This window comes from Microtus oregoni, unplaced genomic scaffold (assembly GCF_018167655.1).
Source record: "Microtus oregoni isolate MIOR12 unplaced genomic scaffold, Mior012 000021F_ref0000039, whole genome shotgun sequence".
NCBI classification, from domain to species: Eukaryota; Metazoa; Chordata; class Mammalia; order Rodentia; family Cricetidae; genus Microtus; species Microtus oregoni.
Genome location: NW_024543080.1, coordinates 35026834 through 35045211, shown reverse-complemented (window position 1 = coordinate 35045211; position 18378 = coordinate 35026834). Strand labels below are relative to the sequence as shown.

The 18378-nt window shown below is 35.3% G+C and overlaps 1 protein-coding gene across 5 annotated transcripts in view; it reads left to right on the top strand.

The window, feature by feature from the left end:
• The window catches only part of Pcdh7 (protocadherin 7), a 421730-nt gene that overhangs the window by 363006 nt on the left and 40346 nt on the right, over positions 1–18378 (top strand). The gene's annotated exons all lie outside the window — the stretch shown is intronic.

Here is an 18378-nt window from a genome sequence, read left to right as displayed (position 1 = left end):
TCCGGTTGAGAAAAGGTGCCTTCAAGTTCTCTTTGGAGATACATTTTCAGTAATAGACTTTTTAAAAAATTTATACTTTTAATTTTATTTTACTTACCATCCACAGTTCCCCCTCTACCCCTCATCCTACCCAACAACTGCCTGCCCCTCAGTCCATCCCCATCCACTTTTCCGTATGGCAAGAGCTCCTGTGAGTCAACAAAGTCTGGTATATTACGTTGCGACAAGACAAAGACCCTCTCCAGTGCACTAAGACTGAGCATGGCATTCCACAATAGGGAATGAACTCCGATAAACTAGCTCATGCACCAGGAACAGATCCTGGTCCTTCTGACAGTGCTCCTCAGATAGACTACCTACACACTGTCTCCTACACATGGAGGGTCTAGTTCAGTCCCATGGAGGCTCCCCTGCTGTTGGTCTAAACTTCCTGAGTTTCCAGGAGCTTGGTTCAGATGTTCTGTAGATTTGTCCATCACGATCTTGACCTCCCTTGCTCAGATATTCCCACTTCCCTCTCTTGGGGTTCTCAGTGCTCAGCCTGGTGCTTGGTTGTATCTCTGCAGTTCAATCAGTTGCTGGATGAAGGATTTAATAGACTTTTCACAACAAAGAAGTATGTAAGAGTTCTGACCAAAGAAACTACACAGAACTAAATATCTTATGTATTTACTTTCTATGTTGCCCATATTTTATTTCTTAGTTTCTATACCCAACACTGAATAACCATTTATTTTGCTCATTTTGATTCTAATGATCAGTCATTACATCTCACAAATAGAAGCATAATGAATGCAGTACATTATACACTATTTTCATAATATGACTATTAAATTTCTTTTGCTTGTAGTTTTACTAAGCATCTCAATGACACACCTTTACAATGACAAGTATTTCATATTTCTGCCTCTTTTAATATTGCAGCATTATTATTTTAGGCTCCTTTATGTGATTTTTGGTCAAGATAGCTGAGATTATGTGAATCTATCCCAAGAACATTATCAAGGTTTGCTTTTTCCCATTACCCAACTTATTTTAAAAAAGAAAGTCAATAAGATGTAATATTCTCTTAGGTAATCTCTTTAATAGAGAACAAACCTAGTTAAAAAGGTTTTGTGTTTTTTTTTCTTCTTATTTCAAGTTAAAAACTAATTTTTGGAAGATGGAAAATAGGAAACTTGTTACAAAAACCTAAGTAACTAGCTTTGAAACTTCTAGAACTCAGGGAAACCAACATGCAGTCAATTTTTTTTTTCCCTAGCTAGTCTCAAGCTGTAGGATCTCCACCTTAAGACGAGCATGGGTATGTAGAATGTATTGTACTGAACACAGGCTCAGAAGAGTACAGATTGTGTTGACTTTCCCCATCAATCAAACAGATGTTCTTTTGAATTATATAATTGTAAAATAATAATTAGGCATTAGTATTTCCTGTAATACAAAAACTTACTAATATTTATAAAAAAGTAAGCTAATTTTAAAAGTGCTGAAATTTACAGGAAAATGGATGAAACTGGAAATGATTATATTAAGCCGTTAGCTTGGAGTCAAATAATGTATGTGTACTTTCATATGGAGATTATGGGTGTGTGTGTGTATGTATGTGTGTGTGTGTCTGTATGTGTGTACGTGTGTGTGTATATATGTGTGTGTGTATGTGTGTGTGTGTATGTGTGTGTGTGTGTATTTGAGGTGGGCACAGGATATGCAATTAGAATGGGGATCTTTAGACGGGAGAAGAGGTCTTTTATTTTATTAATTAAACATTTATCATTTATTTTATATCCTGACCGCAGTTTCCCCTTCCTTCTCACGTCCCATTTCCACCTTCCCACCCTCCTGCCCCCAGGAAGGAATAATGGGGACACAATGGACTCAATGGTCCGTGGTGGTAAAGCATGGGTGCTATACTATGGAGCAGAGTGTGGGAATGATAAAAACAAAGCTTGTTTGATAATGTGTGTAGCTCAAAACTTTTATGTTTTTTAGAAGATTAACTCTTTCCCCATTAAAACCCTAAAGCTGAAGTAGCTGGACAAATTTTCTGCTAAGAAAAATCCTTTGAAAAGCAAGAAGCTGGTAATGAAATACAGAATTACCAGGACTTGATTTTGTTCATTCTTCAGTAGCAGATTTAACCGAAATAAATGGTTGATATTGAGAAGTGTGCTTCATTAAGTACTGTCTTTTACATAGGATATTTTTGAACAGTAAACTGATTATTATAAATTTTACTATTCAAACATCATTCTCTTTTTCAATTTTATTATACACTGCTTGAATGGGACTGTTTTCACAGTTGTGTTCTTTGGCCTGCCTAGTTATCTAGAGCATTTTGTTATCCTTTCAAAATGTGAAAAAAATCTAACTTCACCTTTGTTTGTTCCTTTGCCAAATTTTTAAAGAGTACGTTCTTAATCTTGATAGTCAAAGGAGACATCCCGTGATGCTGCAAATGGTGCAGCAGGATTAAGGGAAGCAAATGCTGTATCGCTAAGAGCTCTCCACCCTGTCTTCAATATGCTTGAGTCTCGGTGGTGGTCTGGGAAATGACAGTATCCACGCCTCTGACCTCATCAGAGAAGTCAGTAGGGTCAGAATGTTACAACTTTTAGTTATCTAAGTCAGAGAGAGAATCATTGCTACAGTCTTTGTTTGTATCAAGTTTTTCTCCAGTTCATTTTGTGATGCTGAAATAATTTAAAACAATTCTAAGCCTTGCAAGCTTTTCTTTGTGTGCTTGTTTTGTTTGTTTGTTTTTTGAGACAGGGTTTCTCTGTGTAGTCTTGGGTGTCGTGGAACTCACTCTGTAAAACAGGATGACCTCCAATAAAGATTCACCTGCTTTTGCCTGCCAAGAGCTGGGCTTAAAGATGTGTGTCACCACTTCTTGGCTTGCATTCTTTTTTATTAAAAATTTTTTAAGGAGAAATTAAATAACTCTATATGCAGCACCCAGTAATAATTTACCAATCATCATGTGTTCCAGGTCAGTGTTTTTGCTATCCACTACATTTATTGTGTTCAAAGGTGCATATTGTCCAGGAATCATAGGTAGAAATGTAATACCCTCTTTGATACAGTTTAGTAATAAAGGCCATGAACCTTTCTGACATGACTGTCTTATGGACGTGTTAAACAGAAACTAAAATGGAAGTCACCATTTGATTTCCCAACACAAACATAAGGACAGATTGCTGGTAAATATTTAAAGATGAAAAACTATATAATAGGTTCACTGATAAGGATAGGAAATTAATTTCACTGCGTTAGTAGACTTAGGTATGAAATTATTTTAAAGCAATTTAAAATACTATTGAGCTCTATTATTGAAAATTTAAAACACCAGTAGAGGTTGTTTGCCTCAGCTTGCCTGACTGCCCAGTTGATTAGCAAGTGTTAAACTTGAACCTTAACTTAGCAACTGATAAAAAAAAAAAGATGATCAAACAAAAAATGCACTGTGACACCCTGCACAATTGGCATTCTTTTTAGTTATCTTTCCTCTGCACACAGAAAAGCCAGGCTTTTGTCTATAAATGACCATGCCTAACCCGCAGATGACAGATGTAGTGTCAAACAGGAAGGCGATCTTAAAAGTATTCCAGGAAGTAACGAACAAAGTTGAAAAAGAAAAATAGAGGATTCTGACAGCTAGGAAGTGTTAGGAAAGCAAGGCTTTGAGTCTGTTAATCCAGCTCACTCAGAGCTTGCTCTGTTTGGAAAGGCAGACACTGTGTTTAGCCATGGAGACGCTAGTTAGATAACGCACTGAAGCTAGGAAAAATTGAGTCTCTGCTTCTCTGCGTTGGCTCCTCTCTTGTTTTATTTCTTGTTTTTTTCTTTTAATGCCAGACTTGTGTAAAACGAAAATGGGAAATTTGCTCTAATTTACATTTAAAAAAAGTGTTTCACAAGTCTAATTCTGATATACATTATTTCCAAAGATTTCTTACCTGCAGGTCTCTTTTAAGAAGTCTGGTTATTCAGACTGTGTTTGTGTGTTTCTCGCTGAACAACCATCACCTCATATTGCACACACACAGATATTATTTAATACATGTCAATGTTCCTTATAGCATTCATTTAGGTTTATATGGTTTAAGATGAGAGATATATTATGTGAAGTGCCCAGAGAAGTAGTAAAGAGAATTTTTTTTTGCTCCTTGGAAAAACGTTGGTATTTGTAGAAGTAATGTATTTTATCTTTCATCTTTAGTATATACATTTATATTTATTCAAGCATATAAACCTATTGTGTTGGGTATCTGTCTTAAAACAAAATCTTACATAACTTATTTGATACCCTTATAGTTCAGGCTACATGAAGATCATAACGCCAAATGGGTCCACGTGAAAGCACAAGAATAATACATATTTGATCAAGATTTACTTGTACACTAAGAGATGATTGGCAGAGAACAAGCAATATTAAGCACTCCGCTCTGCTGAGAGGAACTGCACTGAATACATAGCCAAGAATACCATCTGTTGAATATAAAATTCTTGGATCAAGACATTATAGATACATTTCCCCAAACAGCAGGGACAGAAGTCTTTCTGGAAACAAAATCACAACAGGGTTGCAGAAACACCCAGGGAGAGAGAGGCCAATAACTGTTCCCTGCATCGTGGGGAGCAGACTCACTCACTGCTAGTGCCGTGTGTGATTAATTACAAGGCAAGATTCACAATGGTGGGAGTAAATAAATGTGTGTCAGGCAGTCACCCTGCTCAAGTAATTTTTAAAGCATTTTATCAACTACTAGCCATGGGGGTATCAAAATATTTTCACCTGCTGTGATATCTGAACATTTTTCACTCCCATGCACAGTGCTGCCCGCCACACATCCTAGTTACAGATCAAAGAATGATGTCTGTGTGCTGGTCAGTGGGAAGATGCACTTAAAACCACGGACAATTGATTGCATGATAGTATCCCCAAGGTAACACTCAAATACAATCATGCCCCTTTATAGTTGCATATTTTTCTTAAAATGATTGTAATATGCGTCCATGCATGTCTATGATAAGCAGAATCATTTTTAGGGCATTTGTTTAGTATCCAGAGAGAGAGATGGCTGTTGAAATACAAATAACCCATGAAAATAAAAAGTGTCAGAGACTGGGGAGTAAGAAAAGTGACAGAGTGGAAAAATTAGAATGGGAATACCTATGTTAATGAAAATCCTCAGATTCCCTTAACTGCACCCATTAGGAAAGTTGAAAATCACTGTGAAGGAGTCAAAAATGCTGATGAGTACAGAATTTATCATAATTGTCCCCTTTCTGCCATTCAGGTTAATTGTATGAGAACATTTTATCTTATTTTTACTCTAAAAAGTCTGGTAATTCAGTCCTAGAATTTTGACCATTGAAAAAAGTTAATTGTTGTTAATACACAGTAAGTGCCCATTAACTTGTTAAGGGAAGACTTGGATGACCCTGTGGCAGAGAAATGCTTCTTTGTACTTAATATGTGTTTACTCATTGCTCTACTTTACCAGTTAGAAAGGAGAGAGAAACAATTAAAATTCCTAACTGACTCTTCAAAGAAGTAAAAAAGACAGGAGTCATGTACCAGATTGACTTGAAACTATTCCCAGCTACCCTATTTTATATTGAAAGAGCTCGGGTGCCATTTAAATATATCTTTGGGGCCTGTATATTTCCATATGGGGGTTACTTTTCACATGCTTGGATAGGGCATTGGTTGAGGACACTGCCTTTTTCTGAGTCATTTAGAGAAATATAACCGAGAAACCTCCTGGTCTTGGACGAAGCAAAGGAATTTGTGAGTTCCTGGTAGCACTTCTGCCAGCAAACTATAAGCAGTCTACCTTTGATAGACTCAGGGCTTTTCTTTATGTCTCATGCACTCCACGGATTGACTTGGCATTCTATTCTTGCTTGCCTTCTTCGGAATCTTGAATTCTTGAAGGCGAGAAACACGGTTTAATTGGTTTTAGAACTTAAACTATAGCTAGTAAAAAAAAAATGTGTCAATGGTACCAGTGATAATTACTAAAATTACAGAAAGAAAATTCTCTGAGTGACATGACTTGAAAAATTATTGCTGACTCCTTTAAAATGAATATTTGATTTTCAAGTATGAAAAAGGGTGCGTCTTCTCTTTGATAATTTTTATATTAATGCCTGTCATCTTTTCAAGGGAATCAACTTACCGAGAGCATTTAAAAATAACTACTCTTAATTCTTTCCACCTACCTAGTAAGTACAATGAAATCTTCCAAAACCTTAAATGTTTTAAACAATAATATATGCAGATATTGCACTAATATATGGTTTGATAGTATTAAAGAGTATATACTATTTAATACTCCAAAATGGTATAGTTATCATTTGTGCCTTTACCTCCAAATATGGTCTCTTCACACTACACTTTTGAACTTTTCCAGACATGTTATCTTGTAACTCTGAGTAAGTCCAAAAAAAAAAAAAAAAGTAAGTAACACTGGTTGTTTATTTTAGATAAGTGAGTTCCTGGTCAGTCATCAGCTCTCACACTGAAAATGTCCACATGTCAGTGAGATGATGTTTTTGGCAAAAGTTTGCAAAGTTATAGCCAGAGGTACTATTGAGTTGTGTGTTTAAGATGTCTTTATATTATAATGTGTAAGAATGGTATGGTTTAAAATACATAATGAAGAATTTGTAATAAAAACAGTAAGAACATGAATGCCTTTTAAAGGCCACCTTGCCATTTTAACAGTTTAAAGATTTTTGGCTACGTTACCAAAATATACAAGGCCACGATTTTTTTTCTTATTTTTTTTTAACTTTTCTTTGGCATCACTTGCATGGGAATTCAAGCAAGACTGTAAATTTATCTTTCTTTTGATAGGTATTATGTCTAAAATGCGTTAAATCATAATTATGTTTTCATCTTGTTCAAGCCCCCGTTTAGAAACATTAAGGCTAAAATCAGACTCGTGCCATACACAGATAGGGTTTTTCACTTGAGAAACTATAAAACCATTTTAGGAAAGCTCTCTGCAACAATTTTCATTTTTCGCCATAATTCTGCTTAATGATGCCCCTTGAATAGTAATTTCAGCTAATGGAGAAGTAACATTATATTCAGAGAACCATCAGCTACCTATCAGAGTCTTACAATAAAGAACTACCCCACAATGGCTAGGATAATGAGCTCAGCAGTTTAGCTTTCATTCATTTCTGTGGAGTAAAGTAAGCCATTTTCTCTTGCAGACCCCAGACAACTTAGTGAGAGTTTCGAGCTGCTCGTCAAATGCAATTTGACCTAATAATTACCCCTGAAGATGTGATTAGGAAACACCTGACTCAGATGTCATGTACATATGCATACCACACGTCGTCATCCCTTCCTCTCCTTTCATTTTAGTGGCTGAATGCCAAGTCAGCAGGCTCTGAAAACTGGCTTTCCATTTATAGTTTATTCAGGTCATTACACTTAGGCCATGTGGGCCTAAGAAGAGTTGGCCTTTTATGTGTGCAAGAATTAAAGGCTTCTAATAACCTCTCAGACGATATTAAAATGAAAAGAATTTAGTATTTTCTACTAATGCCTTGTAAGATACCTTAAATATAAATGCTACTAGATACTGGAAAAATGACTCACACGGTACGAACATTTGCTATAATTACAGCACTCCGTACGTAGTCAACCTCGTCTGAATAAAGTGGGAATAGAATAGTTTAAGGATGCCAAAATGTTTTCTTCCTTTAATATTCAGTACCAGTTTTTATGCAAGATAGTGCTTATTAATCTTTGTAGTTTACAAATTGATGAGGAAAATACTGTGTATAATTATTTTTAATGGGCATAATTATTTTACTGCGTATATTTATTTTTGAAATTTTTGTTCTAAACTTATGCTTGCTTGATCAAGGAAACGTCAAGGATTCTTTCAAAATTCAAAAGAATAAATGTTACCCCCCCCCTTTTTCCCTAATGACTTGTATAAGCTTAGGACCAAGACTACAAAAGTTAAATACTATACCACAGTACAGTTAATGTATCTTGATGAAATGAAATTGTTGAGGAACTCTATTACCATTTATGTCAGCATAATCATTCTTTGCCATGACATAGTAATTTGTCATTATCAATATAAAAACTTAGCTAAGTTCATTATTTTTAGACTTCTATTTTTAGATCATCTTAGAGGACATGTTTTATCTCTTGTCGAAAGACAATATCTTTACTTACAGATGACAATTGACCAATTGTGTGAAATAATAACAAGGTGGCAACAGCGGCTGGTCAGTGCATCCAACACTTCATGGAAACAGACAGGGAACTGCAAGCAGGTGATCAAGAACAGACTTACACACACAGTTTAGAGGTCATATATGTCTTCCATGAAGGTATAAAAATCTCTGCATGATTTTTACCTACAGACATGGGTTTTGATAAGATTTTCTCACTTTTCAAACAAATTAAACATTAAAATATGTTTTGATTTATTGAGAAACTTTGTCCCTGTATAACTAAGACAATGGAAATTGACAAATGTGGAAAACTTATTTATGTTGATTAATTGGCATCTGATGTCATAATGATATAGCAAAATTTTATGTTCAGTTACTGATTTGAGGTCTCTGTTGCATGCTGTTATGTCTTACTAAAAATGAAAAGGACCAAGTAAAAATGAATTTGATGCAAACAGATCTTTGCATTACAGTTAACTTCCATTTATTCTCTCAGGTGCTATGAATAAACCTTACCCCTCCAAAGTATGTTATGTAATTGAATATAACATAGAATCCTCATTCTACTTAACTATTTATAAATAAAACTTCCACTTTACTCTAGCATTCCAGAACTTAGAAGCACATAATGCGAGATTCAAGACATATATAATTAAAGACTGGAGCTAAATGCTTACATGATTGAAGCAAATGAAAAACTAGAAGTTATTTATAATCATTGAATTGTGAAATTGTAATCAGGCTCTATCTGAAGTACTGTGATTTCCATTTTGGTGTTTGTTGCAATATTCTATCACCTGATGGAGTTATTTTTCTTTTCCTAGTGGGGTGTTCAAATTTTCTGCACACTCTACATTAGGAGAAGCTGCCTAATTGCATATTCTCAAAAGTGCCTGGTACAAGGTGGGTGTTCAACAAGGTTCCTTCAGTATTTCTTACATAGAGTTGGAAACATTATATTTCTGTATATGTAAGTAATGACATTATCCAAGTCCATACAAACATGAAAGCAAGTCCCCCAATCTTTGTCTTTGTTAGTTAGAAGACTGAAATACCAGGTGAAATTTGCATGGTCTAGCAAGGATAGATATTTGGAAAAAGAAGAAATGAGAAACTTAAGTTGCAGACACAAGTTCAGGGACTCACCTTAGGTGGATAATATCTCTCTTCTTCAGAAGAAGCTGGTTACATTTCTCTAAGAACATTTATTGCACTAGTATCACCATTGAAAAGTTCAATGATTCTTACCTGCATGGAGACTATATGATGCTTTATGAATATGACAAGGCTAAAAGTCTTCTCACTAGTAAATCATACACATTAGCCCAGAATTAGATTTTTGCACACAATTCTTCATACATTTCCAGGAGTACCAGTTTATGCAGACAACTGAGATGCAGTTTAAATGCCTCTAATTATTTAAAGTTTGTTTTATAAATAGGTTGAGTAAAAACCTAGGGAGAAACCTGAAACCCCACTTCCATTGGCCTTCTCCTAAACATCTGAAGTGTCTGATCATTTGTGCTGGGGAATTTTCCAGCAGAATCTCATTTAATGCTGACTCTTTCTCTTCTGGTGACTGACTATAAAGATGCAGGGGAAACCTGTGTCTCCATGTTTTGCCAGAATCTATTCTATTCATTCTAATTCTATTGGACAATATTTCTGGGGAAGATATTCCATCCTTTCGTGTGTGTGTGTGTGTGTGTGTGTGTGTGTGTGTGTGTGATCTATTAAGCAGGCCGGCCCATTTCTCTAGTGCTTGCTTCTGCACCTATCCACCGAAGAATAATGTGCAGTAGGAAATCAGCTTTCCAGCGACAGGCCCTTGGAGGCTGCATTTTTATCTCCCACAGATATTACCTGATTTTCCAACAGAATAGGATGGTCTTTGTTATAAACCACAAGGAATTATTTTGAATCTCCTATAATAAATGCTTTGTGACAAATAAAAAATAGCAGGAAGACTCATTTCCATTACATGCATTTATTACCATTTTAGGGAGAATCAATGACAGCACAGCTTGCTTTCCTCTTATCCTGAGTGATAGTCAAAAGGCAAAATATGTTTTTGCAACATTCCTGCTAAATAAGATACACATTACAATCTGCTGTAGAAAATGACTTATAGACTTCTTTCCGGTTCTGAGCATCCATTAAACACATACCCTCTAAGTTAGGTAGAAAAGAACTTTGAATTTCTTGAGCAACAGAAGTACTATATATGTATTCCACAGTTGTTTTTGGAAGTTATAGAAAATATACTGGAAATCAGAGTAAAATTTCTTCATGTATGTTATATATTATTATATACCGTAAATATATTAGTTGGAAGAAAAATCTTTTAACTAAAAGCTCAAATGACATTTTAAAAGGCAACACTATAAATATTACTGCTATATAGTATGCCATTTCTATTACCTCCTATAGCCTACCCAGTGCCTCTGAGAATATAGAAAAGTTAGACTTTTGATATTTTTTTAAAGACAACAATAAAAGCCAAAACAAACTAAGTAAGATCATATGTGAGACAGCCTATTATAAACAAAATAAGCTATCTCAAGATAATAAAACAACTACTATATGTCTGTTAGGTCATTCAAGTCAGCTAACCAGTTCAGCTGATAACTGTAACCTTCTGGTGACATTCCCTCTTCCGTCATTGTACTCTGTTCACTTTGGCCATGCTTTTATAAGGCGTACATTGCAGGTTTATTTTCATCTGCATATTTGGGGTATCTCTCCAATTGCCACATTCTCAAAACAGGGTCTTGTCTATTAATGTTCCAAGCAGTGCTTGAATTAATGCATATCGAAAGAAATTTGTAAATTAACATTCCTAAAGAGAAAGAAAAGAGGGATAGTTCTATATTTCCTCACAAAATGTCACCCAAACAAAACAAGTCCACAGAAATGTTGTTGAAATTTCCATATGTATCTTCAATAATCTTTATAGTAGAAACGTTCCCTGTGTTCTCTGAGCCAATCCACTTAGCTATGCTTTAAAATGAGTGTTTGTTGGACTGTCTTTCACCCAGATATTATAAAAGAACATCTTAAAACAAAAGAAATGAAAGACTAAGCAACATGCATTGCCTGTCGTAAAGACTGAAAAATCTTCATAATGGATTTTCAGGTGAGATGTGTACTTCATTGGCAAGAATTGTTTGGGTTTATCCGGCAGAATCATAGACAGGTCCTACTGAGATAACAGAAAGCATTTCTGATAAACAGAAGCAAATCAGCAAGGCACACACATCCAGCCGTGGGACTGGGAGCAGTTTCACAGCATCTGTTAGAGTCAAATGGAACTGGGGAGAGCTTTAGCAAAAATTCTGCCCTTCGTCCATAGACCACTGATAATGAACACATAGAAAAAGCACACGGTTCAGCTGAAGGCTGCTCCTCTAAAACACTGCCTGCAGCCAAAGCACATTTCCTGTTTAATCTTTAAAAACACTCGGGTTGAGCCTTGTGATCCATTTGACCAAAACTGTTTGCTTCAGGGATGCATTGTTTGGGAGTTAATATCAAATACCAGTTTATCATACAATTCCTCCGTTATGTGAACAGACAGATCCTTGGGTCTAAATATTGATGACCAAACTGGTAATCTTTTAAAAATGTGTAAGCTATAAGATAAAAAATAAATAGATTCAGTACCTGGGTTTATGTTTTAAGAGACAAAAGACCTAGACCTGAATTGCCACACAGCAACCTGAACTACAGACTTATACAGTAGTGCAGGGTTTGTTTATGGTGGCAACTGTGGCTTTAAATATCCCCAGCGCTATTTTCTTTCTTTTTGTTTTAAGCAATTAATTGTGTTCATAGCAATTAGTCCCATGGTGGATTTTAAGCCTAGTGTAAATTATATTTCTCTGGTCTAGTGAGTCCCTGTGTGGCACCTTCACTTTCACCCTGAAGTCTGAAACAGGAGTATGATTAAGAGCAAGTGACTCAATGGGGTGGTAACTGCTCAATGGGTCCCCCTGCCATGGGGCTATATAACATTTCTCTGACTACAAAGGGTCCACTCACTGCCCCAGAGCTGCTCTCTGCAGCTCCTTGAAAGTGCTACCTTCTTAAGATGCAACTGTAAATGTTTTATCTTGCAAAATAACATATGTGAAGACTTTTGTATGGCTTTCTTTTCTGTGACAAAACATTATCAATCATTCATTTGCATTTACAAATGATTTTTGCATAGGTATTGTCTTAGTCTCCTGTTGCTATCCCAAATACTGGAAGCTTGTTATAGTAATGAAGAGAAATGCCTTAGTTCACAATTCTGAGGGCTGGGTAATCTGAGACTGGCTGAGGCAGAGTCCTGCTAATGTCTTTCCAGAGTGAGATGATGAAGACAGTCTTGTCCAGAGAATGCACAAGAAGGTCAGCATTGGTCATTAGGCAACAAGGCCAGAGCCCTCGTGGTTTCCTTACCTTCTAAGGGTATTACATCTTTATACTGTCATGCTGTAGGCTGTTTCCAAAACATGCACTTGCGTGACAAAATCTATTGTAGTATTTATCTGAGTTTCAACCACTACAACATCTGTAGGAGAAAGAACCAGGTCCCTGCAGAGGGGCCCACACTAGTGCCTTAAGCTATGGGAATGAAATAATTAATGGAGATACACAACAAACAACAAACAAACAGATACAAAATACTTAAGAGATCCTGCACATTTAGTACAGTATTCAGAAATTCTTTTTGTGAATTTGTAGCCTGGTTTGTACATCTAATTATTACATTAGTAACTTTTTTTCTGATAGTTTTACAGATCGGTTATTTCATCCTTGACTGTATATCGCCATACTGCTGCTTGACTTCTTAAATATGGTTCTACAGAAACATCAAGAGTGTTAGGACATTTTACCATGACAGGGCTAAAATGCTCTTGGCACATTTTTACCTGCGTAAGCAGATAACATAAAAGCTAGAATATGGGGGAAAATCACCCTTAGGAGTATTAGATTCCTAATAAGTGCAGAAATAATCTATAGGGCATTGGTTTTAAAAGCTCCTAATGCTACAAACCTTTATTACAATTCATTATGTTGTAGTGACCTCAACCATAAAATTATTTCATTGCTATTTAGTAATTGCAACTTTGTTGCTGTTATGAATCACAGCGTAAATCTTTGATATGCAGAATATCTTATATGCGACCCCTATGAGAAGGTCATTTGACCCTCAAAGGGACCGTGACCCACAGTTGGAGAACCACTGCATTAGGGTATTTTTTCTAATAATCTATATCTTGATTGTGCAATGAAAGCAATCGATAATTGCTAACATTCCCCAAATTAGTTCCTCAAGTATTGTCAGTGATTTATAATATATCAAACTATTCTTCTGCTGTAAAGTGCTTGGAAAATCAGCAGGAATTTTTTCTGGTGCCTGGAGAAGCTTCAGCTTAGATACACAAGAATGTCTCTTTCTCAAGGTTTAGTCACCTTTCCAAAATAAAAAGGGAGATGAACAAACTTCCATGAAAATTCGAGGTTGGGTCACTGACTCTGGAAACAAGGGGGGGTGGGGGTGGAAGGAAGCAATTGAGAGCTATAAAAAGCATCTAGCGGAGAATTTCCTTTCACCTTGCCTAAAATACTTGGTACAAGTACACACTCTCAATTAAAACATAGCAAATTTAGAATTTCTGTTTGTAGCATACAATCAACCTGTGGGATTTGTAGGCTCATAAAATTGAATTAAAACTATACCTAGAATTTAAAAGTTAAAAAATATTGGCTGGAAAACATAGATGATGGTTTAGGGGTAATCAAATCTGTTGCCCAGGCATAAATTGATATATAAAAAAATGATTTCCTGTCATGGGCTGAAACATAACTGGAAACATACTCGAGTTTATTTATACTTAAGTGGTCAACTGAGAGTCATCATACGGTGTAGGTCACTGTTACTGTATTCTTAGTAAGGACATTTATTTGTCTTAAACATTTAAAGCTCAGATACTTGTCAGTAAGAGAAAAAGAATGATTCAGGTTTGTAGATTCTGTGCTATTTATTTTCTTTGAATCATAAAATTTGTTACTGAGTTTATTGTTTCCACAGTAGTAGAAATAAACAAAACAATCCCCACATGCATTCTTCCAATAAAAGTTTATAAACACTGTGAGAATATTAATTAATCTCTTTTTCAGTGTAGAGATTTTTTTCAATCTTCATATGTAGGTGTTTATGTAAGCTATTCAAATGGACAAAATGTGTACACATTATATATATAGACAAAATATATAGACAGTGGGGTGGGGATTTTCCAAAGTCTTATCACTACACAATGCCAAGAAGACAATGGTTGCTTAACTTATCATTTTCAGACTCTGACATCATAATATATTTATATCATTAAATATATGTATGGATAACTTCTTTTGTCCAATATTTCATTAGAACATTACCACACATTTGTAAATATATACTACATATATACTTACCGTATAAAGCAGCAAATACTCTTCATAAAACATTATCATTTTTAATATGCAATTTTCCTAGTAAAACATTATAATGATTTGTTATCTATCAAGTAAATAAAACAAAGTTAGTTCAAAATAAACGATTTAGTTAATTGCAGAATTACCTTGTGTACTTCTGCATATTTTTGCTTTTTCAGATATACAATAGATTAAGAAACTGCTCATGTCTTAATTATGAAATCAAAGATACTTTTTTTTTCAAAGATACTTTTGAAGTAATGTAGTTAAGTAAGAGTCAGCATGTTGAAGGACTAAGTCACAATTACAGTATTGGCAAAGGATTTTTACATGCTTTAAGATAAGATGATTTATACACAGGAATGATATTGTTCATGAACTAAGTGTCAGATCATGAGTTATCTTGATGAAACTTTGTGGGTAACACAAAGTCCTTCTCATAATTCTGAAATGAAGATCTTTGTTCATTGTTGCTGTTTCTCCATCCAGGTAAAAGACAGTTGTAAAGGGGATGTGATTGATGTCCCAGCATGTATTGACCCCCTCCTGTACTCTACCTCTACCGACGCAGACCAGGTTTCCTGTTATGTTTAGCTTCTGTGGTTGACCACTGGGGGAAAAAATCATCCAAAATCATAGGCTGTTTTGAGAAATGTATTTTTAGCACAAAATTTTCAGTCAATATTTCAAATTATACATAGTAATCAGAATATTAACATACCAAGCACCTATTTTTAGCTAGGTGAATACACAAAAAATTTCATTTTCCTAAGCATCATGAAATATAAGAGCTTTTGCCTGGTTTACAAGTGCTCAAAGAGGAGGGCCATACTGCACAAAACAAAGTAAATCATTGTAAGAAATATTTGGGGACTGGTTCTGAAATGACTGTGTGGGGTCAGTTCGCAGCCTGAATGATTTCACCTCAAGTTGTTTATTTAAATAATTCCCAATAATTAAAAAAAATTTAGGTGACAGAAAAATTCCAGTAAATATAATATTTTTTGAACAATATACCAAGTTCCCACCTTGGCAAAGAACTGACTTTAATGGATTCTGTATATTTTGCCTAGTGATGCCAATGTAATAATTTAATATTTAGCCAATGGTGTCATTGAAAGTAATCATCAGCTGAACTTCAGAAGTGGCATATTTATAATTTCATTAGATGATTACTCTTGACTTTGCCTGCTTAACTGAAGAAAGAAAGAGGGGTGATGAAAAGTGGAAAGGGAAGGAAATTTGGCTATGTGTGGCTCTTGCTGTTGAATGTGTGTTCTAGGATCAACACCACAATACATAGAAACATACATACATACATACATACATACATATAAGGTATGCAACATATAGTTTGAGCCTAACTGAAATAACCCTGATATATTTAATCTAGAGAAGATACATAAACTGGATAGTTGAGAAGGGATCACAAAGTAGATAGAGTTCGGTAGATGGATTCATTAAAGAACACTGCAGCCGAGATACAGACCTCTAGTCAAGAAATCAGTTTAGCAAAAGTAGTCTCACAAAAGGAAGTGGCTTATGTCAGCCTCAATCAAGAGTCTAAATTAAAGCTTACGTAGTTCTGTAGACCATGGATTCTAGTAAGAATTATGGGGTAAATCTAGCAGACCTGCTATTGTATCACTTCATATGTAAGTGCACATAGATTTTAAGGCTTCAAAAGGATTGTAGATGTAAGATGAGACACTCAGCTTTTCTGTGTGCCTTGCATTGAAGCCAGGAGCAGAGGTTTAGAGTTCCTGACATCTTGTGGGTAATGTAGTTTTATGCTCTGATTTTAGAGGAAAGTGAGTCATAAAGAGACTAGTGGGAGATAATCCAAGTTTATGGAGTGATGGAAGAACCAGAGAAGAGGTTTTCTGGCATCACTTTAGTGTCTCTCCAGTTGACTCCAGGTTTTTAGACAAGTCATAAGTTAAGAGCAAGGAAAATGGAACTGTGATATGAATGGCTTATACAGAAAATTATAGAGAAATGTTCCTTTATCTAGATTGTGCTGGACTTGTATTTCCTTATATCTTTGGCATGTAGAAAATTGGTTTCATAATCTCCAGAGGAAAAAATTGCTATTTTTGCCTGGAGCATTCTCTTTGCTGATTCCTATCTGAATATTTTCAGATCTCAAATTAATTTTACCTTATTTGCTATGTTGGCTTTAATGGATCATATTCAAAACCAGTAAAAAGTTACACAAAAGACTACAGAGAAAAGGAAAAAAAACTGCACCTGGCTTTTCCAGACCACTTCTGTTGATCTCTTACTGGGTAGCATTTTATTCCATCTCTTATTCTCATTTATATGAAAATCCAGATAGAAATGAAAGTAATATATTAGCTGTTTAGGGAGAAAATGTTAAGTCAATTATACTCTTGCAAGATTTATAAGAACTAAAGTGAGTTTAAATTTGAATTGTCAAAGGAAATTTTACATGCATTAGGCACTCAGTAAAACCCATCATATGTATTTAATTATGTACTGGGCTTTGAACTGCTGTATTTAAAGTGGTATTTTTATCTTCAAAAAAGAGTTTTCTTAGCGAAATAATTCTATGCATCACTATGTATTTAAATTATACCTGTGGGTATAATTCAGAGAGTCATATATGTTGGTGATGAGATTTGGAGAACAGCATGCGTGGGTGTCAGACAATGAAACAAGAAGTTACCTCCTTTCTTATAAGCATCTGTTTAAAAAGGCAACAACAATTGTCTTGTCTGCCTAATGCAAGCACCTTCAACCTTATATAGTCAAGTATTCTGGAAAACCTATTCTTTGTGATCACTTAGATTTTTAAGGATATGTGAATGCCAAATCCCTGCATATTGGGATGTTATTACTAAGTAGGAAACAGCTTATCTTAGAAGAGTAAGCAGTGACCTTTAAATCTTGCTTTCTACTGAAATATTTCAAAACCGAGCATATTAGAGAAGCATATTAAGCATGCATTTAAAAAAATGTAAAGCACTGCAGAGCATACTGAGCAACTCCGAGATCATTCGAGATGGTCCCAGTGTATGCTGGCTGCATCTGTATATTCTCATGGTGAAATATGGCAGGTCAAGCATCATGTTGCAAATGAAAGGATTGATAGGAATACAAAGGCTTAAACTCTTTATGCATGAGAACCTTCCCAGTGTTTTGATGCCAATGAATTAAATACTCCTCTTGTGTAACATTTCTCAGTCCTTATTAATATTTTCATATCTACAGTAACAGAATTATTTGAAATGGAGTAAGACGTTGAGAATTCAAGCAACAGGCTTCATTCTTCAGACTGTTATTTTAAATGAAGAGTGGTATGTCTGGTAGTCTGAAAATGTAGCCACATTTGAAACAATATTATTGTTTATTTCATTCTTGTCTAAGTCCAACAGCATCCTAAATCCGAAAGCATAATATCATCTGGTCTCAGTCTGAGCCAAACGCAAAATTGAGGAAGTTCATGTTTCAGACTATAAGCCTTCGTGAGAGGGTGAAATCAAGAGTCAGAGGTAGTGTGCTTGGAAGCATCATTTTTTTTTTTTACCATGTGGCATACTGGTGTGAAGATAAAATCATGAGGAAAAGCATTCCTGAATTAAAGCCATGAGCTTGTGGCAGGTACCTGAAGACAGCAACCAAGTAGAATGAAGGGACCAGCTTGCAAGTTGGTAGCTGTATGCGTCATTTGAACATTTA